General features: G+C 57.2%; 1 protein-coding gene across 2 annotated transcripts in view; it reads right to left on the bottom strand.

Annotated features, from left to right (window-relative positions):
- The window catches only part of CASZ1 (castor zinc finger 1), a 143,621-nt gene that overhangs the window by 53,476 nt on the left and 67,090 nt on the right, over nucleotides 1-23,055 (bottom strand). For both annotated transcript variants that reach the window (XM_045984290.1, XM_045984371.1), the window contains exon 3: nucleotides 10,092-10,143. The gene's annotated coding sequence lies outside the window, so the exon portion shown is untranslated. The remainder of the gene's footprint in view (nucleotides 1-10,091; nucleotides 10,144-23,055) is intronic.

Genomic DNA, 23,055 nt, shown 5'->3' with positions numbered 1-23,055 from the left:
CATCAACTGGGCTTCCCTCCCACCCTCTTGCCTCATTAAGAACCTTGGCATGGAGGGGAAAGGCACCCTTGAACCAAGGAACCAGCCTCTCGCTACCTGCCCCTAGGGCAATGGCTGCATTTCCTGTCTGCCATCTCATCTCTGGACAAGGGTTCCTGTGCTCTCTTTGGCCCTCCTCCTTTTCCCTCAGAGAAAGTACTTTGGTGGGTCTCTCTGTGCCCAGACATCCCTGTTAGGGCCAGATACGTTGAAATTCCTTAAATTTTAGTGATCCAAGTTACCCAATGGATGTGGGGGGGGCGGCGCTCAGGAAGGAGGCAGGTGAGCAAGAACGTGGGCAGCTTTGCTGGTCCAGTACCTAGATCTCCCTGTCACAAGCTCTTTGTCCCTTGTGTCTCCACACTGCCACCTTCCTCTCCTTCTGTTTTAGGAAAGGCCACACTGCCTCCAATTAGGGCAGTGTTTTCTCTGGTCTGGACCCTGGGTTTTCTCTGGTCTTTGGGCAGCATTCAGCAAAATGGCACTGGCCTATTGTTGCAATATTTCTATTTTGCAAAAGGAGAGGCCCAGGGAAACCTTGGGGTAAAGAAGTCAGAGACTAACCAATCTACTTGTTCTCCCACTTTCCCCTTATTTTTCTTAGTTTTTTTTTTGTTTTTTTTTTTTTTAGTTCCAAATGGCTTCACAGAGAGTTAGCATCTCTTCCCTATTTGACTGCCTTCCCTGATCCCTTCTTGGCAAGCCCCTTTCCTGGTTGCCACATGCAACCCTCCACCCTTCACACCTGGCCTGTTCCTGTGTAGGAAAAGTAGCTAGAGAGGCCCAGACACTTTGCTGACAGTCCCCTGTCCTTAAAACACTGAATGGTACCCTTATGGTACACGGAGGCCAGGACAAGCGTTGGTACAGGGCAATCACACACAGAAGACCATGAGCTCCGAGCCCCACGCAGGATCTCAGGGAGGACATCTCCGTGTCCAGGACTACTCCGGAGTATACACAGGCCTCTGGCTGCTCTCACCCACGACTCTCCAAAGCAAGGCTTACAGCTTTGGATTGTAATAACAGGCACTCAGTCCCGAACCCCAGTCTTGGGCAGCTGGGGTGCGGCAGAGTAAGAGTCACAGAGGAGTGGAGGGGTGATTTCTGGGTTTATCTGATGATGCACGTGTGGGAGGCCCCCTGCATATGTGACCCGCACGACCTGCTGGCTGTGTCTAAGTATCCTTCTGGGCTTCTGCTGCTGGTGGTCAGGGCATAGGAGGGCGTAACTTCCAGTTACCTGGACAAGGCCAAGAGGGTTGGCTGTGCAGTGACTCTGGGGCCTCTGATGGACAAAAGCTGGAGGCACCCGTCAGGCCCAGTGGTGGAGGGGGGGTGTGGGCAGCCCGAAGAGCCTCTGTTCTGCCAAGGTGACAGGCACAATCAGCCACTACAGGCTTAAGTGGCCTCGCCCCGGAGCGGAGGACAGGCCAGAGAGGCCCAGAGAATGAGGCCATCTTGGTGTGTTATGATTTAAGAAAGTCTGAGAAGAAGGCTGAGGCATCGAGGTCATGAGGTGTGAGTCAGAGGCTGCATAATGGAGGGGTCCTCAGACTTCTCCCTCTTTCTTTCTCTTTGGGTGTGTGCTTGTAGGAAGTGGGGAGGCCCAGAGCTCTGCCATCTCTGAGGCTATGGCCCATTTTTGCCTTGAGGACCCCGATGAGGGGACACCTCTTAGACCCTGAGGCCAGGCCACGGTGAGGACATTTGTGCCCAGGACTCGGGTCATGGAAAGGCCAATGCCTCAATTCCTCCTGGTCTCGAGGCCCCAGGTCCTCCTCACGCACCCCATCCCATCCCCAAGAGAAGACGCGGAGCTCTGCACGGCAAATCCCAGCCACCGGGCCCCTCACACGAGTCCATAGAAAACCGTCAGCTCTCCCCAGGACGGCTTCCACGCTTGGCTCCCGGTCCCCTCACACCTCCAGAGCGTGCCCACTCATTCTCTATCCCTCCCGAGCCCGGGGCCTTCTCACTCACCAGCCTGTTTACACACCAGGTATCTCAGGCTTTATCTGCTCTCATTCTGAATTTGTAACTTTCACATAAACTTGAACAAAGCTCCTTTTGTTCCTGCACCCCACCCCAAGATCCCAATAAACTGGTTCCCTCCGAGGCGACTGGGCCAGGGCACGGAAGCCTTGGCCAAAGGGCTGTGTGTGCATGTGAACAAGCATGTTCGCACCTGCGAGGGAGTCCGTGTGTTTGCGTGTGAGCGCACTGCTCGGGCTGACAGAGGGAGGGTATCGGGGAGAGCGTCGAGTGAGCAAAGTGTGGGCAGGAACCATTGTGGCACGGGCACTGGACGGTCCGCCAGGCCGCAAGAGGCCATGGGCCAGGGATGGGTGGGTGTCCGGGCAGGGGCACACAGGGATGGAGAAGGTGCAAAGGGCCGAGAGGAGCAGGGGAGTGAGTGGTGGAGCGAGGGGCCGAGGCCAGGCTCTGGCTAAGTATAAGGCAGATACAGGGATCGCATTATGGCCCATGTAGGGGCTGGCACAGCCGCGCGCTCGGCCCCGTAATCCTGTTAGCCAGCAATCTCCATTCCGAAAGAGCTTCATTTCTTTGTGAATATTTGTAAACTAGATATCTAATGGAAAATTATAGGAAAATTATAGTGAAATTCATGACGGAGAAATCCGATTATCCCTAATTCAATTATGCCATCTTAGCCCACACAGCACATTTCCCATTTTTTTCCCATAAATACCGATGCCAGGGGTCCCGGTAATCAAATAAAATTGAAAATCATCTTCCCATTAAATTCAATTAGCCGCAATTTCTAAAGCCTATCAGAGATTTTAATTACTAAATTATAAAATTCTCCAATGCTAAATTGAAACCAAAAAAATTGCACATCCTTATATTTCAGAGAAAAAAAAAAGGGCCAGCAAAATCCTTGAAAAAGAATGCCCTCCTTTCTGTACCCAGCTCCAAGGCGGGCTCCCCACCCAGAGGGACCTCATATCGCTGCCTACTTGCCGAACTGGGGTTGCAGCCAGGGGCATGGAGGAGAGGTCTCTGCCCGGGGAGGGGCTGAGGCATATTCATTTAGCAGAGGGACAAACCACACCTCCAACTCTAAGCTTTGGCTTGGCTGGCCCCTAGGGAGGACCTGTCTTCCTCGCTGGCTGTCCCGGCTCCCGAGATACTCTCTACTCTGTCCCCCCATGGAGACAGTCTAGGACTGCCACCTTCTTGGCCCACGGACAGGGCTCAGGCTCAGGTCGGGGCTTGGCCTCGGGGCTCTGCATGTTCTAGGGCGGCAGGCCAGAAGCAGCACAGGGTTCCCTCACCACGTTGCGGGGCCCCCGGATGGCCTGGGCTGGGACAGAGGTGGGAGTGGGATGGAGGCCGGTGTTGAGGGTAGACAGCTATGGCGGGTTGGTTCCGTGGAACCAAGTCTCCTCCGAAGAATACCCAAGGCCCATAGGTCCTGGCAGTGTACCAGCCTCCTAGGAGAGCTTGGGGGCGGACGGGGCCTCAGCCTTGCCTCTCTTCCACTTGCAGCTCATTCTCTGTCCTCCTCACCCTCTTCTGGAAAGCGGACAGCCCCGAGCTGGCCAAGGGGCATATGCCCCAGCCCAGCGGTAGCCCTCGCTTTTTGGCCGCTTCTCCTTTCAGGGAAGTGGTGGCCATAACCCCAACAGTAGCCCTCTTCTCTCTCCCCCACTTACCCAGCTCTAAAGGGTGCTCTAGAAGTCAGGAGAGCCTGGGGACGTGGCATCGGTGACGGCATAGAGTGACCCTAGGTCTGACCCCCCGAGGTGGGTGGCTGGGGCGGCAGCCGAGGGGCCGGGCGGTTCCTGGGCAGCCAACAGCCGAGTTGCCAGCAGCCCAGCGCCCTGGGAGCAGGGAGAAGCTTTAATTTGCCAGGCAGTCAGGAGTGCCAGCAGGGGAGGCACCCGCAAACAAAACAAAAACAAAAAAGTTAATTATCTTTGGCTTTTTCTTAATAAATATCCAAACTGGCCGGGCCGGATCCTCCGCTTTGGAGGGAGAGAGGAGAAGGAGGAAAAAACCCCAAACCAAATCCAACAGACTCATTCTCTGGTCTACATTTCCCTTTGTGTCTCCTCCTGTATTCATCTCTTATCAGAGGCGGGATGAGTTTCAGATTAATGTCCAAATTTTGCAAGTCAAGAGTATGGCCACCCAAAAAAAAAAAAATTTTTCTTTTTGAAGCTTTGGGGGTGGGACAGCGGGGGTGTAAAGAAGAAAGAGGCGGGGGGAGGACAGGACAGGAGCAAAGGAGAGAGCGAGAGTCCGACGGAAAGAGAGTAAGTGTGATGTGGGTGCTGAGCTTCTCCAGTTCCCCTGTGGGCAACCCACGGCCCAGCCTGTGGCCCCAACCCGGGCGGGACCTGTTCTGGAATGTTGTGTTGGCATTGGATTTTAGTTACAACAATCAGCTACAGGAGATGTGGAGATTTCTCCTTTTAAAACTCTGAAACAACTGAGGTCTCACTGGCCACTCTAGCTCCCCTGTTGGGAGATCCAGATCCCCCTTGGATCCTGTGCCAACCCTCCCTTCCAGGAGCTGGGCTGGGGAAGAGGCTGGCTGGCCTTCTGCGGGGTGTGAGATTTTTCTGTATGGGCTCGCAAGGGGACCTAGGGAGAGAGATGCGTGTTGCCGCCTGGGCCTACGTGTTTGGATGGTGCTTGTACACGCCTGAGCCTGGGCTGTTAGAAACGTGTGGCAGGGGAGAGGGGGTGGGGGCGGCCGGGGCAGCCAGGACATGGGGCAGACCGTCCCTCAAGGAGCACTGACTCGGGGGGAACCCACTACCTGGATTCACACTCCCGCTCCCTCACTCACTGACTGTGCCACCCTGACCAAATCGCTGACCCTCTCTGAGCCTCCATTTTCTCAGCATCAAAGGGAATAATTAGTGACTGCCTCGGGCTGGGGGTCAAGGAGGAATGTGGAGTGACTCCTAATGAGTATGGGGTTTCTTTCTGGAGTGATGGAAATATTCTAAAATTAGATAGTGATGGTGATCACACGATATTGGGAATATACTAAAAAACCACTGAATTGTACACTTGGCATGTAAATTACAGCTCAGAGAAGTGGATTATAACAAAGTGGGGATGAAATGGGGGGGGAAGAACAATAGCACTGCACAGGGTGGGGGTAGAGGGCACAGCGCGTATCCTGGCACAGAGTAAGCACTCGGTAAGGACTGGTGAGCAGAGATGAACACGGACCTCGCCGGATGGGTTGGCATCCTGGGCCCTGGGCTGGGTGCCCACAGACATCTACCTGGATCCCCAGCACTGGTCCAGCGGGTCGTTGAGCAAGCTGAGCCACCCCCCCTACGTGGATGGGGTCCTGGGTGGCTGTTCCCTGGCAGGGATGGGAGAGGGCATGGCCCTCCTCCTGCCTCTCTGCCCAGGTCCCTGGAGAGGAGGCTGCCCACCGTGGCAGGCAGACTCTGCCGTTCACTTTCCTCGTCTCACAGAGCACTCATATTTTCCATGTGCAGCAGACCGTGAATTCACCTTCATACTAGTTACAGGGTTATTTAGCTTCTCCTGACACTGACAATCACCAAACTTTAATTCGCTGCTTGGCTTCTCCCTGCTGTGCCCTCTGCCCACCCCCAAAATCCCTGGGAGAGGGTGGGAAGGATCTAGTCCGGCCCCCTGTTGCCAAAGCCTGCCCTTCCGAGTGATGGAGTGACAGCAGGAGGGGGGTGCTCAGAAGAAGATGATGGGCAGAGAGTGGGGGCGGCGAGCAGGGGGGGAACAGTGCGGGAGAGAGGAAGTACCACCAGGGCTAAGGGGAGCTTCCGTCCCGCTCCTCCGGCCTGACACTAATGTATTCAACCCGGCATCCATCCTATTGTGAGTGAAGATTCGGCTGACGGGGCTTCGGGTCTGAGGGCTGGGAGACTCAGCCAGGACCTTCAAGGCCGGGGCTCACTGAGCTCCCAGGACCGGGCAGCTGGCACGGACCGGCTCGTTTGCCTGATTGTTGGATGAGGAGGTGCCTGCCTGGGAACCCGTGAGGGAGCCCGTTTTTGCTAACCTGAGAAGCCAGCTTTCGTTTTCCTCTGCCTCCCCCATGCCAGGTCCTCCATGAGGCTAAGGCTGCCTGCCTTGCAGAAGCTTCTCTCTGGTTTACTGCTCCGCTGCCTGCATCCCCTCTCTCGGCCTCCTGAGGTGGTCACCAGTATCTTTCCCCAAAGCCCCTGAGGCAAGCGAAGGAGGGCCAGTTTGATCTGAGAACCCTCTGGTGGAACCGGGATTCTCTTATTCCCCAAATCCAAGCTGGTCCCATCAGCCACTCATTAGTCAGAGTCCCAGGAGCAGAGAGCCCAGCTGAGAGGATTCTCCAAGACCAGAGGTCTGGGGAAGGACCTGGGCTGGGAGGCTCTGAGGAGAAGGAGAGGGACAGCAGGGGCAGAGCCAGGAGGAGGGGAGGTACTGGGAGATCCCCGGGGGGGTGGCAGGAACCAGGCTGTATCTGCTTCCACCCAGCCTCATTCCGCCACCCCACCCCTGCCCACGGGGGAAGTGGCCATGGTGGCCGGGGCAAGAGAGATGTCACGGGGCCAATGGCAGAGAAGGGAGAAGGAGCTTGTTGACTGTAAACTGTCCATTATGGCTCAGATTATAAGCATATTGCGCAGGGCTCTCTGCACGATGCCGAGGAATCCAATACGCTGAAAGGTTAATGCAATCAATTAGGGTGACAAGGAAGTAAAGTAAAGCCTTCGGAGTAGATGAAAAGGAGAGAGAGAGAGATTGAACGCGCGCACGCGCGCTGTGGAGGTGGGAAGGCCAGGAGGAAGAGAAACCAGCGGGATGCTGGGAGGGGAAAGAGATGGACAAAAGGCCGGGAGCCCAAGGAAAGAGGGCAGTAAGAGAGCCGGCAGCAGAAGCAGCAAGAGTGGGCAGCCAGGGGACAAGCTCTGGCCTCAGACCTCCAACTGCTGCCCAGCTTCACCTTCCCTCCCCCTCCCCCGGCCCCCTCTCCGCCAGCTGCTCCCCTAGGGCTTGGAGCCAGGCTCCCAGATCAGCTCAGAGCAGCCTTGGTCCCTGCCCCCGTGCGCAGCAAGGGCCCACCACACAACTTCTGCGGCCTTCTCAAATGGAACTAGGGCCTAGTTGCCACCTTCCCCAGAATGGGCCCAGGTTCAAATGCAGACTGTCCCCTTGGCCTGCTTCACTCCCAGCAGCACCCATGAACACAACCTTCACGGCTCTCCCGAGTACCTACTTCCTCCTTGCAACAGCCCGGGAAGCACAGAACATGGTGCAGGGCGCCCTTTTACAGAGAGAGAGACGGGTGCTCGGAAAACTTGTGTGGTTTCCCAGAGCCTGCCGCAGCGGAGGACCCTGCAGGGGAGGGCACAGAGGACCCTGCACTGACCTGGGAACCCCAACCCACTCAGCCTGCCACCCACGGGGCTTTTCTTTCCAGGGCACCCACTGGAGTGAGGAGACTCATCTTCCCCAAGAAGTCAGCTTCACAAGTCCTTGGGCAGGGGTGGGGAACCCCTGAGAACCTGCCCAGGGATGGCTAGGGCTCTGGGATGTGAAAAGCTACGGGGGAAGGAGGGAATGTGAGCTCTTCCTACCGGTCAGGCCCTAGGCCAAACACCTTTGACCACGTGAACTCACTCATCCCCGTAATTTGTCTGCAAAAGTAGTTGTTTTGGGGGTGCCTGGGTGGTTCTGTGGGCTAAGCATCTGAGTCTCGATTTTGGTTCAGGTCATCCTCTTAGCGTCCTGAGATCCAGTCCCGCATCAGGCTCTGCGCTGAGTGGGGGGTCTGCCTGAGGTTCTCTCCCTCTCTCTCTCTCCCTCTGCCCCTCTCCCCCACCACAGGCACACTCTCTCAAATAAATAAACAAATCTCAAAAAAAAAAAAAAAGTAGCTATTCTGCTCACTTTACAGAAGAGGAAACTGGACGTGAGAGCTCAGTAAAGGCAGAAAGCTATGCTGGGCTCCTGGAATGGGATGCCAAGCTCTCAGGAAACGGTGGCTGTCAAAGGAAAGACAAACCTGGACTTGCAGGTGGGTGGGACTGAGCAGAGGACGAGGCCCTGAGGAGGGTCGAGAGAGGGAGGGCAGCCTCTAGCAGACCAGGTCTGCCAAGTAGCCTGCAGCCCCCAGGATGGGCTCCCACACCACTGCTGGAACCCCTCGGAGCAATCCCATGGAAGACAAGAGCATAGGGCAGATGACAGGCAATACTGTGGACATCCTTAACGTCAGGAGACTCTACACTTAAAAATGGTTACAGTGGTAATTTTTACTTTAGGTATATTTTGCCAGTTTAAAAAAAAAAAAGAGCAGAGGTCAAGAGACAGCAATCTTTTTCTATAGAGGCTTAGAAAGTATTTACTCTTTGGGGGCCAAATGTTCTCTGTTGTAGCTGCTCAGCTCTGCCACTGAACAGTAAGCTGCAGCCATGACCCATATGCAAATGAGTGGGTGTGGCTATGTGCCAATAAAACTTTATTTACAAAAACAGGCAGTGGGCCTCCAGAGAACAGAAGCACCTAGGGCTGATTTTCAAGATCCAGGATGCTGTCCCACTGCCTGGGGACAGGAGTATCCAATCTGGACCTTGCCTAGAGTGGAGGGAAGGGCTGGGCAGAGGCCTCAGGCAGAAGTTGGGCTCTCATGATCAGCAGAGAATAGATTAAAAGAAGGGAAAGAACAGGTGCTGACAGGGGGAAACCCATGTCCCCGAACCGGGCCTGGCACCCAGCCTGCCGAGAAGCCCTTCACTTGGCTTCGGATCCTCATGGATGATACACAGGGGCAGGCGGTGGTGACTTGGAGCTCTCTACATTCTAGGAGTCTTGACACCACAAGAGAAGCATTACGCTATGGCAAAGAAGGGATGGGAGTGGGCAGCGGAGGGCCAGGCTGGTCAGAGGGGACGCCAGGGGAGAGGAAGGCGAGGAGAGAGGCCGGGGGAGTAGGGCTGTAACCAGGGTGGAGCTGGCGGCAAAGGGAGGAATCTACGGGCCCCAGCGAGAGCGCAGGGCGCGGACCGGGCCTGCCCTACACCGGCCGCCTCTGATCACGTTTTCAGGGCCACTGCCCGCAGGCACAGACAATGCTGGGGGAGCCTTTGAAGTCCGAAAGGGATGCCGCGGTGGGAGCCGCACGAATCTCCTCCCTTCCCCCCATCCTCCCGGGGGAGGGGGCCAGCAGGACAAAACCGGGAGCCGGTCACAGCCAGGCCCGAAATGCGGGAGACAAAGGGAAAACAAACAGGTTTGGAGCCAGGCGCACGGTGCCCTGTCTGTCCCCCGCCCCGCCAAGCCAGGATGATGGATGGCTGCAGCCAGCCAGCTCGCCCGCCGGGCGGGTCCCGCTATTTACATAACACTGGCGTTCCACCGGTCACCTCTGACACCGCGCTGCCTGGGGCCGAGGCCCGGTGGCCCCCAAGGTTCCTCCAGCCACCAGCGAGGGAGGGGGGAGGGACTGGGGACTGAGACAGCCTGTGAAGGCCCAGCCAGACGGGGGAAGCCCCAGGTCTGGGAAGGGCAGGTCAGCAGCCAGATCTGGGCTCAGGATCTATGGCTTCCTCCCTACCAGCCACTCTTGGAGAGAGGAGGAGGCCACCGGGGACCTGCAGCTCCAAGGAGAGAGGCAGGGCTGGAGTTCTAGGGCTTTCAAGTCCACGAGGCTCCCCAAGAGCTATAGAAGCAGTGCTTCCAGAGACACCGACAGAGGCTGCCACAGTGGGCAGACGGCGCTGTGCAGAACCGGGGCTGGCACCGACGGGCGGCCGAACCCCGGCACCAGGGAGGCCTCTGCCCCCCACCACCTCGAACACATTTCATGCCCACAGTCCACTAGCCACGTGCCCCTGGCCCATTTCCAGCCTAAGAGCCAATCTGACACGTTCCAATTAGGCCATCGTTTCTGGCCAGGTTCAAATGGGCAGTGTGGCTCCAATCCTGTCTCCATCTTCCCAGTCCCCCCTGGGTGCTCCACACGACTGGACCCAGCCCTGACCAGCTCTCCGGTGTAGGCGGGAGGACAGCCTATCAGGGAGGGGTCTCGGCCTTACCTCGCAGGGGGTCCTAGAGGCTCCTCTTTAACAGTAGGGGCGTCACTTCATCCTGGGGAGGGAGAGAGAAAAGCCCAGTTAGTCTTTCAAGGCAGGATGCCCACAACTCCCTAGTGCATGCCCTCCATCCTGCTCTGTGCCCAAGGACTCCCTGACACTATGGGCCAAGGAGCTGACACTCCACACTGGCAAAGGGGGTCAAAAATGGATTTTTGGATCATTTAAGTATATTCCAACCAAAATTTGAAAAAGTTCAGAAAGCAGCGGGAGCTGATGCCAGGGGAAATAGTGTCCTCGGGACACACCCCTAACCAAAGAGGGAACAGTCACACCCTACTGCACACATGTCTGCGGAGGCAGAGACAGAAGTCTGTTGGTGGCCGGGGAGGGGGTGCAGTGGCTAAACCGAGGGGCCTGTGACGGCAGCACACAGCAGCGCCCATTCCCTCAATCTCTTCCCCAGCCCCTGGGAATAAAAATGGCACATGCCAAGCTGTTCACTACTGTAAGTAAGAGACAGAGGGCAAAGATGGGGCCACATACCAAGAAGTCTCACCTCCCAGGAACAGACTATGACAGTGCCTTCTACCTTGAGGTCCTACCAAGGAGACGAACCCACCCGCGCCGGGGGCCCACGCTAGGGGCCCACGTAAGGAAAGGGACACGGTCCAACAACGGAGAGGATCTTTAGCCAACATATAACTCAGCCCAGCTTGCCAGGCTCAGACCCTCCTGCCCGGAGCTTGAGTTTGGGAAGACAGACTCCTGATGTGGATAAAAAACCCAAGGAGCCCTTGGTCCCCCACCCCGACTCCCACCCCCACCCTCCTGCCCCGAGGCCTCAGAACCCTACCCCTACTCGGGAAGACTTTTCTGTTTATTACGTTTTTTTCCTCCCCACTCCCTCACTTGTGGCTTATCAATGATGCAAGAGGAATAACACCAATTTCCTTAGGCTGTGTAATCCCCAAATCAGATTGGGGGGATTGCAAGAGGTGAGGTGACCTTGTGCAGGGCTCCCGGAATGCCACCCAGTCCTGCTGCCGCCCTCTCTTTCCCAGGACGTATTTAGACAGATAATGCTAATTGTACTTGACAAGTCCTCCTAAGGAGGGCTGGGTCTTCTGCCAGCTTTCGCGGCCTTTGCTGGGCTGCCTGGGCAGAGGGGCCTACCCAGGCAGAACCCAGCCTGCCAGGCACAGGGCTCTGGGGGCCGCTGGGCTGTCGGGAAGGCTGCCCCCCTCCCCCAGTGGGGCCTCCTAGGCCCACCCGACCCAGAGGGTGAGAGGCCGGGGGTCCAGCAGAGGACGGACCGAATGAGATAGGGGGCAGTAGAGAGGAAGGGGGAGGCTCTGAGGTAGGAGAGTGGAAAGAGCAAGAGGCCAGAGAAGGGAGCTGGGGGACACGGAGGCCGAGCAGGGCAGGGCCGCAGGGCAGGGGCTGGAGATCTCGGCCTCGGCTGAGAGACTCTGGGCAGACCTGGCTGTCAGAACCCGGCCGCGCGTCCATCCCACACTTGCTGCCTGAGAATTCTCCGGGTACCCTGACCAGCCTCCCTTGAACCCCCAAAGCCCCCCAACCCCGTAACTCCAGTATCTCCCTTCCACCACCTTTTTCTCCCCTCCCATCCTCCCCTGCAACTGTGCATTTATTAATTCATGAGGCACTAATTAGTTCTTTGTTTAATTTTGTGTTAAACAGACTGACCGGAATGATAACGACTTGCAGCACGGTGTTGCTGTCCCCAACCGCCCCTGTTTTCTGACAACAAGGGAGCGAGGGAGGCCGGAGCTCTGAACCCAAATCCCTCAGCAGTTGCACTTCATTAAGTCAAAATGTGACAAGAAGCTTAGAGAGCAACTTGCAGATCCGATCGCACACAACAATCACAGGAAACTTTGCGGGAGTTGGCCTGGGCGGGGGGAGGGGGGGGGAGGGAGGGGGAGGGGCAGGGATGCTGCTCGTGGGGCCCCAGACCGGAGGTGGCGCCTCTCGCGGGCCCTGGGGCAGGTGGCCTGGCAGACAGGAGCAGCAGGGCGGCTGGGTGCGTTTTGGAACCCCAGGGGGAGCCTGAGAAGTTCAACTTCTCTCTTTTCTTTCTTCCCTCTATCCCCCCCTGCTCCCAGGCATCTTCTCCTGTCTCTCTCTGCACCCCCACTGTCCCTGACGTCTGGTCTGGTCTGTGTGAGCTAGTGGCCGGGCACACACTCAGGGCCCCGCAGAGGACCAGAAGAGCGCTGGGGCTCAGGAAGGGCTTCGGGAAGGCCAGGGAAAGGACACAGAGTGAAAACACAGAGGAGAGCAGGAAGCTCTAGGTTTGACCGAGAAAGAAAAGTAACGCGTGCTCAGAGATCATGGCTCATGCGTCTCTTCTCTGCCAGCTGTCCACCCACTGCCCCTCTGGCCCATCCACCCATCCGATGGTCTTTCTCTTAAGTACTCCAACCAGAAAACCGAGGACCGAAAGGTTGCATTCTGTGTCGAGGTGCCCAGCAAACCAGATACAGAACCAGGTCCTGGAGCTTCCAGATGGGAGGCAGGCAGCTGAGCTAACCAGGCCAACAGCGGGAAGACTGGATCCCTCCTGTCCCTGTGAAAAAGCAGAAGCCTGGCCCCAGAGGTGTGAAGCCGCTAACCCCACCGGCCCGCGGCCCCAGTGAGGATGGGTAGGAGCACAGTCCAGCCAGCCCCACCCCAGGCTGAAGGCAGGACCCCAGCCCTCCCTTTATACCTGGCCCTAATTTCAGCAGATGTGGACGACACCATCCGGGAATGAGAACACGGGAGGGGTGTGAGGAGGAGGAGAAGAACAGAAGTGCCCAGAGAAAGTTGCCAGCTATGTGCCTCGTGTGCCAAGAGTCATCATTGCCTTCTTCCCATTGGCCACTGCGCGCAGGTGCGGCCCGGCCCTGGCTGTGAGCGCTGTGCTTCCTGCCCTCGCCCGGCCAGCGCTGGAGCGCGGTGGTCTCTCCCCGAGCCTGGCAGCCCTGGGCTGGCTTCTGTTAATTTGCTGTCAGGCTGCCTAAGCAAACCAATTAAAACTAATCATTAATTATGAAAGAGAGTGAGGAGAAGGTGAACATCTGAGGTGGGAAGGAGGAAGAGGGAAATGGGAAGGAGAGGGGAGACCCCTGAGGGCCAGCGGGGAGCTCTGGGGGGGGGGTAGCCCGGGGGGTAGGACACGAGGGGCTCCTCCAGGCCCAAGGAGTGCTGGGGTAGAAGGAGGGCTGGATGGAGCCCAGAGCCATGGAGAGGGGCTGCCCCCGGTGAGGGGTGGAGGGACAGGCCAGGAGAGGAGGGAAGGGGCAGAGGGAAGGGTGAGGAAGCGGCTGTGCCCAGCATGCTGGGACCTGAGGAGGCCTCACCCAGCTGTAGTCCCCTCTGGCTGGAGCCACCGACTATCCCGGACTTGGCTTCGGAGTGTCTCCCCCACAGCTCCCCAGCCCCGTATGTATGAGGCTCGGCTGATTATGCAGCCCAGGCCAGGCTCCTGGGCCCTGCCGCCCCTACCTGCTTCCCCAACCCTCTCAGGCCATGGCGGCTCGGGGCAGCTGTCGGCCGCCCATCTACCCCCCCCCCCCAGCGATGCCGTCCCCTGCCCCCTCCCCCATCCTCACACACACCCTCTCCACGGCCCTTTCACAGGAGCTGAGGCCGTGTCAGCCGGCAGCTTGAGGAGGGGGGCAGCACAGACAAGGGGCAGTGTCATGGAAACGGGCACTTTCCCCGAGAAATATTCTGTTTGGCCTCCTTCCTGCATTGAGGAGCTGTCAGGAGCCTGAGTGAGAGCCACACCACCCCGGGACCAGGCGTGACAAAACCTATTTTCTGCCTCAAATTTGATTGATTAAAAAACTTTTTAGGAAAACCATGTTAAAAGAGTGAAAGAGGGAGAGAGAGAGAGAGAGAGAGGGAAAGAGAGGGAGGGAGGCAGGGAGGAATAGAGGGGGAAGAAAGAAAGAATGGAAAGTTCTGCCAGGGTGAGAAAGGCCGCAGGCAGGCAGGAGCTGAGCAGTTACCCCCGCAAACAGGCCAGGGGATGTGGGTCAGTGGGACAGCCGCAGTGTAACCAAGCAAAACGGAAAGGTCAAAGGAAGCCTGAAACTTTTACACAGTGGTTAGCAGGACAAAGAGGGGTCCAAGGGCTCTGCACAATCCAGCAGGTGCCTGTCCCCTCTTAGGGAAAGGGACCTAACACCCCAAGGCAGGCAGGGGGCAGGACCCCCAGCACCAGGAGTCTGAGCAGTTCTCTGGATGGGTTCTGGGGGTGGGGTGAGTGGGGACCTGGTTTCCAAACACAGTCTGGGCTGGAATTTGGCCAGAATCCTGAAAAATCTGTACAGAGTCAACAGAGAGAGAGGGTCCAGTCGTTTGGGGGCAGGAAAGGGGTCTTCCCACCTTGATCTGTCAAGTCTTGGCTCAGGAAATATGTTTAATAAACACATAAATGAAAAGCAGGGAAGTACTCAGTTGACTCCTACCAGCCCCAGGGCCTCTTGCTTGCCCTCTCCGCCTTAGACGTTCCCTGCCCAGGCCTTGGTCCCTTTGCCGGATGATGCCCTGAAAATCCCCATTCCCGGCTTGCCCTCTCTCTTCTTCCTGTCTCAGGAACTGAGGCCAACCCGGCTGGGGTTCAGCCTGTGATGGGATGGGAGGCTCCTGCCTTATGCTCTCAGGCTTCCAGAAGAGGGGCCAGCCTCCCCACCCCTCCTGAGACCCTGCGAGAGGAAGACACTTTTCCATTTCCCAGAGGCCCTGCCTGATCATTGAAGGCAGAAGTGCCTGAGGTCTTCCTGGTGGGGCCCATCCTCTCCCTACTCAGAGGGAGCCAGCTCGGCAGCGGGGTTTGCACGTGCTTCCCCATCCGAGAGCCTCGAAGGTCAAGGCGAGGAGTCATTCTGGCCAGACCATCAGCAAGAAAGTTTCCTGGGAGGAGTGCTTGGCAATGTCCAATCCAGTCCTTGCCAGCTCAGAGCTCAATGAGGGTAAGGCAGCGCCTCCTTGGAAGGACGGTCACATTCTGCCACATAGATGCACAGAAAGACACCACCTGCTCTGGGCGTCGCCCAGCCCCTCCACCAAGTGATCTGACCCTAGATCTCTCTCTGTCCCCTGCTCTGCAGTGGTCTTAGAAATTCAGGGAGTGCATATGGTGTGCATGGGGTGCGGTTCTAGGCATGTGGAAGAAAAAACGTCCAGCACATGGGAGCGAGAACAGAGTCAGGGTGGAGGGACCACAATCTTGCCTCTGTCACTTATAACCACGGGATCTGGCAGGCCAGTCTGCTTAACCTTTTCCAGACCTCAGCTCCTTCAATGAATGAATGAAAAGTAGGAGCGGAAGTGCCCACCTCAAAGGCAGTTGGTTCCCTGAGACTCCCCTGAGTATGTACCACATGCTGGATACAGCCCTAGGCCTAGAGAACTGTGGAAAACCAAAGACAGTCCTCACGGAGCTTCTGTACTCACGGCTGTGGCCAAGATCTGCTGAAATAACGCACCGCACTCTGGTCTCACGCATGGGGAGTGCTCAAGCCACATTCCCCGTTCCTACCTTTCAGGGTCCCTGCCTTGAAGAAGCTGGGGGGAGATGCAGGTATAAGCCCAAAAGAATGGAAAATGGACCCAAGTAAACTTGGACACAGACATTCACAGATGCTCTCCTTACAAGAGCCCAAAGGCAAACAACAGCCCAAACGTGCACCAGCAGATGACAGGATGAACGAGGCGGGGCGGAACCGCGCTGCGGAATATTGGGCAGCTGTAGAAAGGAACGGGATCCTCAGACACACCCCAGCGTTGCCGCGCCTCGAGAACGTGCTAAGTGAGAGAAGCCAGACGCAGAGATCATGGATCGTCCCATGGCGTGTACGTGGAATATCCAGAGCTGGCAAATCCATGGGGACAGAGGGCAGGTGAGTGGTTGGCAGGGGTAGGGCGAAGGGGGACTGCGGAGTGGCCGCTAACAGGCATAGGGTTTCTGTCTGGGGTGATGACCAATTCCCAGAACTGGATGTTGGTGAGGGTTGCACGACACCGTGAAGGTGCTTAATGCTACTGAACCATACGGTTTAAAATAGTGACGATGGTAAATTTTAGGGGACGTCCCTTTTACCCCAATGAGGTAAAATAAGAAAGCCAAAGAAACGGCGGCGGAAGCAGTCCTGGCAGCTTGAGAAAGGAGAAAGATGGCCCCTGCGTGTCAGCTCAGCCTGGATTTTACAAGGTCAATTGTCACAACTCACATGGTCCCTTATCCTCGAGAATGGCAGGTGCCCCTGCCCAGGGACTTCCTAGGCCTCTGCGAGATGCGGTTTATGACCGCCAGGGGAAAAAAGACAACGTGGAAAGGCGAAGGTGGCTCCGGGGTGGGCCTCCCGGCAGTCTACGTCACTTAAGAGCCCAGGATTCCGTATCCCGGATGCTCCGGTTCCCGCGAACACGCGTGCGTCCGGTCTGGTGAGCGGAGCCCAATGCATATGGCCCTGGCCAGCCGTCTCTGCCAGGGTCCCACGATGACTTCCGCTGCTGCTCAGACGCCTGGTACGACACGACAGGCTGCCCTCTGGGCGGGGAAGGAGGGTCTGGATCAAGGACTTCCCCACCCACAGGGATAAGGGCCCCTCCACCAAAGGGTGGGGTTCCACCTGGCAGGGAAAGCCTGGGATACTGGGAGCATCGGGCCCTGGGGGCAGCCCCCCCCCAGCCCTCTCCCCGCCCTCCTGCCCGCATCCTGAATGCGTGTGCGCACGGAAACCCCTGCCTTGGCCCGGGAACTGTCAGGAGATCAACAAACAAAAGCTGCTTCTTGACAGGGAGTCATTTATATTTTAGCTTCGTTCCATTATCCTAACGAATCCTTCATCAGCAGAGGCAATATTAACAGCAGAAAATCAGCTCATTACATCCGGGGGGAGTTCATCAAGACGGCAATCATGTATGCAGCTCCCCAAGCCTGCGAGCGGCCAGTGTGGCTGTTATTTATTTATTTTGTTAGTTATTTATTTAATTTTGGGGGTTCTTTCCACATAATTGCGCCGCATCTCAGATCTTTAATAAATAATTTGTAGGTCCCGAACTGCAGATGGCTTTGCTCTCTGCCATGAGAGCCTGCATTAGCCAAAATATTTACCAATATTTAGGAGTCATTAGAACCGGGAGGGAAGTGAGGAGGGGTACTCTGTTCTTCCACAGACAGCCTGGTTTGGGGCTAAAGTGCTCTGCCCTCACTCCGGTCCTCTGACCCCATCTCCTGGTCTGAGAGGAACCGTTCTGGATGGGATGCTGCTGCAGGCCAGGCCTGCATCACTTGCTTGGGCTCACTTGGTTGAGTTGGGGGTTTCCTGGGAGCCCTTAGACACACAGAGCACAGAGGTACTGCAGGCTGCTCACGGCTGATGGGGCCGGCTGCTGGAAGGGCCCTCCTGGGTGCAGGGGTGGGCACCTCGGCTTGGCATGCCGCAGCATCCTGCAGGAACAGCACTCCCCGGGTCCATCCAGCACTGGGGAGCTCAGCGAGGGAAGCCTGACCCTTTCCTCTCAGCTTTCCCAAGACTATGCCTTCAACATCAAAGGACAGGAAAGTTCAGTGGCTCCAGAAGGCAGACTTGTCCCATTTTACAGATGCGGAAACTGAGGTTCAACCAACTTAATTAAGCTCTCTCCCCAAGGCAGCACCACTAGGCAGAGGCCTAGAAACAAGGTTTAGACCCAGAAGGGGCTCTGCTGCACTTCCATTGTTTCCGCTGGGCCCGAGGCTTCCAATGACACAGCCCCGCCTCCCGAAGGCTCCTGGCTCCAGCCCACAGAGCTGAGGTGGCCACTGGGCCTGATGGGCACCCCCGCCACTGCCCCTGGGCTGGCCATGCTTTCACAGGTTTTTCCCAGCGGGGGCTGGATTTCTGCCCAGCCAGGAATGTGCTCCCGGGATGTCAATTCTAATCTCCCCAGCGCTCTGACAGAATTAAGCTTCAGTTTGTCCGACAACATCCCAAAGTTTCAGAAATCCAGGGCAGACTCTCTAATCAGGCTGGAGGACAAAGGTCTGGCCTGACCCTGTCACTTCCATTTACTCCTCCTGTCTGTCTCCCAGCTGCGGCCTTTCCACAGCTTCCTCCACCCTCTGCCCTTCCCTGGCCAGCTCAGCTCCCCCCTCTCCTCCAAGCTCCCCTGTTTCTCCGCCCAGGCCCAGCACTTCCCCTCTCCTGGCAGTCGGGCTAATCCTAGGGCTCCACTATCTGAAGCCGTGGCCCTCGGCCTGGCTGGCCTCACCTCCGCCAGGTGACCTCCAGGTCGCTGCCTCTAGAGAGCACACGGGCACGGCCCCTCCTCGGCTCCAGGTAAAGGGTGCTCAGGGCAGAGCTGTTCTCAAACTCTGCCTCCCCTTGCCTTGGGTCAGCCTGACTTTGGGTTCCCCGCAACTGCTCCTGAAGGATCTTCTGGCCCTTAGCTCTGCCAGGCCATGACACCCCTAGAAAGGGGTGAGGGGCCCAGCAGCTAGGGAGCAGCCCCTAGCTGGGCAGAGGACAGTCCCCAGGAAGCCGCAGCAACAGAGGTGCCTCCTTTTCTACTACACACAGCACCCAACTCACTCCTCTCCACGTGGCTCTCATCTGGACCCAGAGAGGTGGTACCTGCCTCCGTTTCTGGAAGGAATCCGAATAGGCCCAACCTTCATAGAACACACAAAGAGGCGTCGTGGGGACCGCGGCTTAAATTCCGTCCGCTCACATCGAAAGGTGCACACGGAGCCCAGGGAAAAGGGGGGGGGGGCAGGGGCAGTCCTTGAGCCAGAAAGCCAGATCGATCAGGGAGGGGCTCCCCGAGAGAAAGGGGCAAGAAGAAACATACGGGGTGCAGAGAGAAGGCTTGAGGAGGAAGAGTCCAAAGTGGAGATGTCGTTCTGTCTTTCTGCTGACCCTCCAGAAGGTACAGAAATCTAGAGTGGCCAGGATAGGGGCTCCCCCAGAGCCACCCAACTGGCAGAGAGCTTGGAAAGCCCTGGAGTGTTGCAGTAGGCGGGGCCTGCCAAAGCGCCTCCAGCTTCCTCCTGTGACCTGGGCAGAGACTTGACCCTGGGCAGGGATCCTCCCTGCCCCTGCTTTCTCGGCCATACGGCCATACAGAGGGACGGACCCCCTTTCCAGAGTTGCAACTCGCCATGCCTGAGGGTCTCTCCTGCATTCAGCCTTCACCAGCTCAGCTCGAAGGATTCACCTAGAGACTGAGGTGGGCTGGGATGGCAGAGGGACAGGAGGAACAGATAAAAGCAGCCAAGGAGAACGAAAGGTCTCTTTCACCAGCCCTTTCCCTGGAAGAATGAAGATATTTCTTGCTTTTGCCAAAAACCAGAAAGATCTACAAAGGCCACCAGTGGAGAATGGAAGAACACCTGCCTGTTAGCACTTTCCAGAAAGCCCCTGCGATTCCCACTGCTCCCATGAGCCCTCCCACCCCTTGCAGCTCCACAATGCCCCAAACTTCCAAGCTGGCTCCTCTGCCCTCCGGCCCGCCTTGCCTTCTCTCCCTCGCCGTGCTGGGTGTTGGTGAGATGTTGGGTTTTTTTCTTTTTTGCAATTTATCAGCGGATTGTGTGGAGCTGAGTGGTGTGAGCCTCACCCTGCTAAATAAAGCTTTGGTATTTCTGATAAAGCCATCAAATTCCTTATCACACTGACACAAAGTGCATTTAAAGAGACAGACACCCTGTCCCTCCCGCCGCACCGGCCCCTGCCCCCTCCACTCAGTTCAGATTTCCAGCTGCTCTGGCTCCTCTGGATCAGACACCAAATAGAGCTTCTGAGGATGTGGAGGGGGGTCAGGGGGAGAGGGCGCAGGCCCTCTCCGACTCCCACCCACCCACCCATGTCAGAGCGGCCGGCACCCAGACCAGGGACCCAGGTCCGCAGGGAGTGGCATGTACTTCCTGCTCCAACTCTGGAAGCAGAAGGAAGCTATCAATAGAAACGTCCTACAACAGGGGACGTCCTCATAAACAGAACAATCCTGTGTTAGGACAACAGCCGGCAGCTGGAGGAAGAGGTCCTGATGAGCTGCCGGACCAGCAAGGCTGCTCAGTTGATGTGAACACGTCCGGTCACTGTGCCCACAGCAGTACCAAAGGGGGTGCCCCGGCCGTGATGCTGCCCAAGACGGGGTGCTCTGGGAGTAACAAACTGGGGGTCCCCGGCCACAGCAGTACCAAAGTGGGGTGCCCTGGCACTGCCCAAGGTGGGGTGCCCCGGGAGTACCAAGGTGGGGTACCCTGGCCATGGCACTGCCAAAAGGGGGTGCCCGGGCCATGGCAGTGCCAAAGTGGTGTAAAAGGAAGACCAAGAGGGGCCGCTGGACCCCACTCAATATAGGGCTGACCAGCGTCCACATCAGGCTCCCACTCCTCCCACTGCCCCATGAGGTGGGGGACAGATGAGGAAACCGAGGCTGGCCCAAGGCCACAGAGCCAATGGCAGGCCCCAGTGGGGGCTCCAGCCCAGGCCGGCCAACAGCTCTGTGGAGGGAAAGACCCTCTTCCCCTAACTGATTTGCCAAGCTCACGCCTACCTCCTCGTTTATGATCCCACAAAGACAGGCCTTCCTGTGTCCCACGGCCCCCTCCCACCTCCCCGGCCCTAGCTCGGCAGCCCAGGCCCTGCGCCCACACACAGCCTGTTGGTTGAGGAATCAAATTTATTATTTTTAATTATTTTGATTTATCAAAGCAGCAGCTACAATCATATTAAACCAACTTGGCTTCTTGGCATTTAACAGAAATGCTGCTGCAGGACTCCCCCAGACTCCATAAAACATCCAGCCTGTCCACGGGCTCCTCAAGGAGGGCACCCAATGCCCCTTCTCCAAGAACTCCAAATTTGAGGGCCACGAGATACCCCCACCTGCCCTGCCGGAAACACATGCTGACGAAGTTGCTGACGGCCAGAGAGGAAAAGGAACAAGCTGGGCAAAGCCGCCAGGTCCTTTGGGAAATGATCGCTTCCATTCCAAAGTCCTGACCTCCTGCGGAGTGGGCAGTAGACCCAAGCATCTGCCCTCTTAGCTGGCATGTGTGTGGGGTCTGTCTTATCCCAGGCCCGTGTCTGGGCCCTCAACAGAGATGAGCCAGATTACTCTTTGGGAGGAACGACTGCCCGTTTTTTGCAAGGGAAGAAATCCTGCCCAAGGTACACAGCTCAAAAAAACCAACCAGGCCAGTGTCCAGGCTGATTCATTTTGAATGAAAAGCCCTGATTCTTTCTACCATACCTCCCTGCCTTCCCCCAGACCCAGGAGCAGTGTTCCTGCCCAAGCACCATGGTTAGTGGACGAAGAAGGCGAAAGCAAAAGAACCCTGAAGTTCAAGGTGATGGCCCAAGGCTGCACATGCCAAACATTCAGAATCTGGGTGCTTGGGAGAAGGGGTCCCTAGAAGCAGCACTGTGGGGCAGGCGACACCAACCCAATAGCCTTCCACTGGATGCTCAGGCCCACCGCAGGGCACGAGGAGAGGCTGGCCCGCTTTTCGGGTAGGGTAGGGGGAGTTGCACAGGTGAGCGGCTTCTCAGTTCAGCCAGGGAGCTGACCACGCCCTCAGGGCCAGCCCAATCCCTAGGGAGCCCAGGATCCCAGGGCCCTGCATGGGCAAGGACCAGCAGGGTGTGGGAACAGGGGAAGTGGGCACTTCACAGTTCTAAGCAAAACCGCACACCAGGAGCACGGGTGGGCTTGGAACAGACCCCTCCGGTTCAGGGGCCCACAGGACCCCCAGGAGTCAGCCGCCTGCAAGTCTTGTGAACACGGGCCGGGCTCTCTCGGTGGGGTGAGAGGAGGCAGCAGTGTCGAGACAGAGTCTCAACCCACGTCCTCTGATTTCATATGTGGAAATTATAGTCAGCAGCCATCAAACCAGGATCCGGACCCCACTGGTCCCCACGGCCCAGAGGCCCCACAGGCTTGCGTAAAGAGAGCGCTGTGGCTGCAGGTTCTGAACCCTGATGGCACCCTCGGGCACCTTATCCGGTCCCTCTGAGGTCAAGTTTCCTTATCTATCAAATGCACGGGCTGATAGTGGCCGTGAGGATTCGGGGAGACAAGCAGTGCCAAGCCTGGCCAAGTGTCTGCACGTTTCCTATGTGCAGACAGCAGCGGCAGTCAACCTTGTCGTCATTGTCACCATCATCATCATCATCATCATCACCTAAACACAAGGGATTGTCGCTTTAGGCCCAGGGAGGGCAGAGAGACTGGGGAGCAAATTTGATATTGCTGACGGGCCTCACTGCTGCACTCCTCAAGGAGTCCGGGGGAGCTCCGAAATGTCTAGAGGAGGCTGTCCCTGGTGCCTGCCCAGGCCACAAGGACCTAGAGTTGAAGGTAGGCGGGGGAAACCAGGATGACTCTCGGGCAGTCACATTTGCCTATCAAAAACTCTACGTTCACTCAGCTTTCCTGGGGAACTCATGCCCTAATATGGGCCCAGCAGCTTTCTGGGTTATTTCGAGTGAGTGCTTGTGATAATGACTCCAGGCTTTGCTTCTACTGCCCCCAGAAAACTTTCCATGTGGGGACAGGAAGGATGGCGGGCGCAGGGAAGCCCGAGGTCAGAGAGCATGCCAGAAAGGAGGCACAGACGGGTAAGCCAAGGGGAAAGGAAGAGAAAGAGGCCAGAGGAGCAGCTGACCCAGAGGTCAAGGTGGTGGGGGAACAGAGAGCGGGGCAAAGCAAGCCAAGATCCCCAAGACCACTCCCTCTGCCCACTACTCCCTGCCCCTGGGAAACACACCTGGGACAGTAGTCAGGATGGCACCCTGCCTCCTCGCCCACATCTCTGGTAGGGGTCCCTTTTGCACAGAGGCCAAGTCGGGCTCCTGGGCCACCCCGAGATGCCTTGGGGCCCCTGGGCTCCTGGATTGATTTACATATTAATGATCTTCTGCCCAAGCTTGGCCCAGGACTCCAGCCCGCACAGGGT

The sequence above is a fragment of the Meles meles genome, chromosome 1 (assembly GCF_922984935.1).
Source record: "Meles meles chromosome 1, mMelMel3.1 paternal haplotype, whole genome shotgun sequence".
In the NCBI taxonomy this organism is placed as follows: domain Eukaryota; kingdom Metazoa; phylum Chordata; class Mammalia; order Carnivora; family Mustelidae; genus Meles; species Meles meles.
Note: the sequence above shows the minus strand (reverse complement) of the source record. Positions and strands in the feature narration are given on the sequence as shown.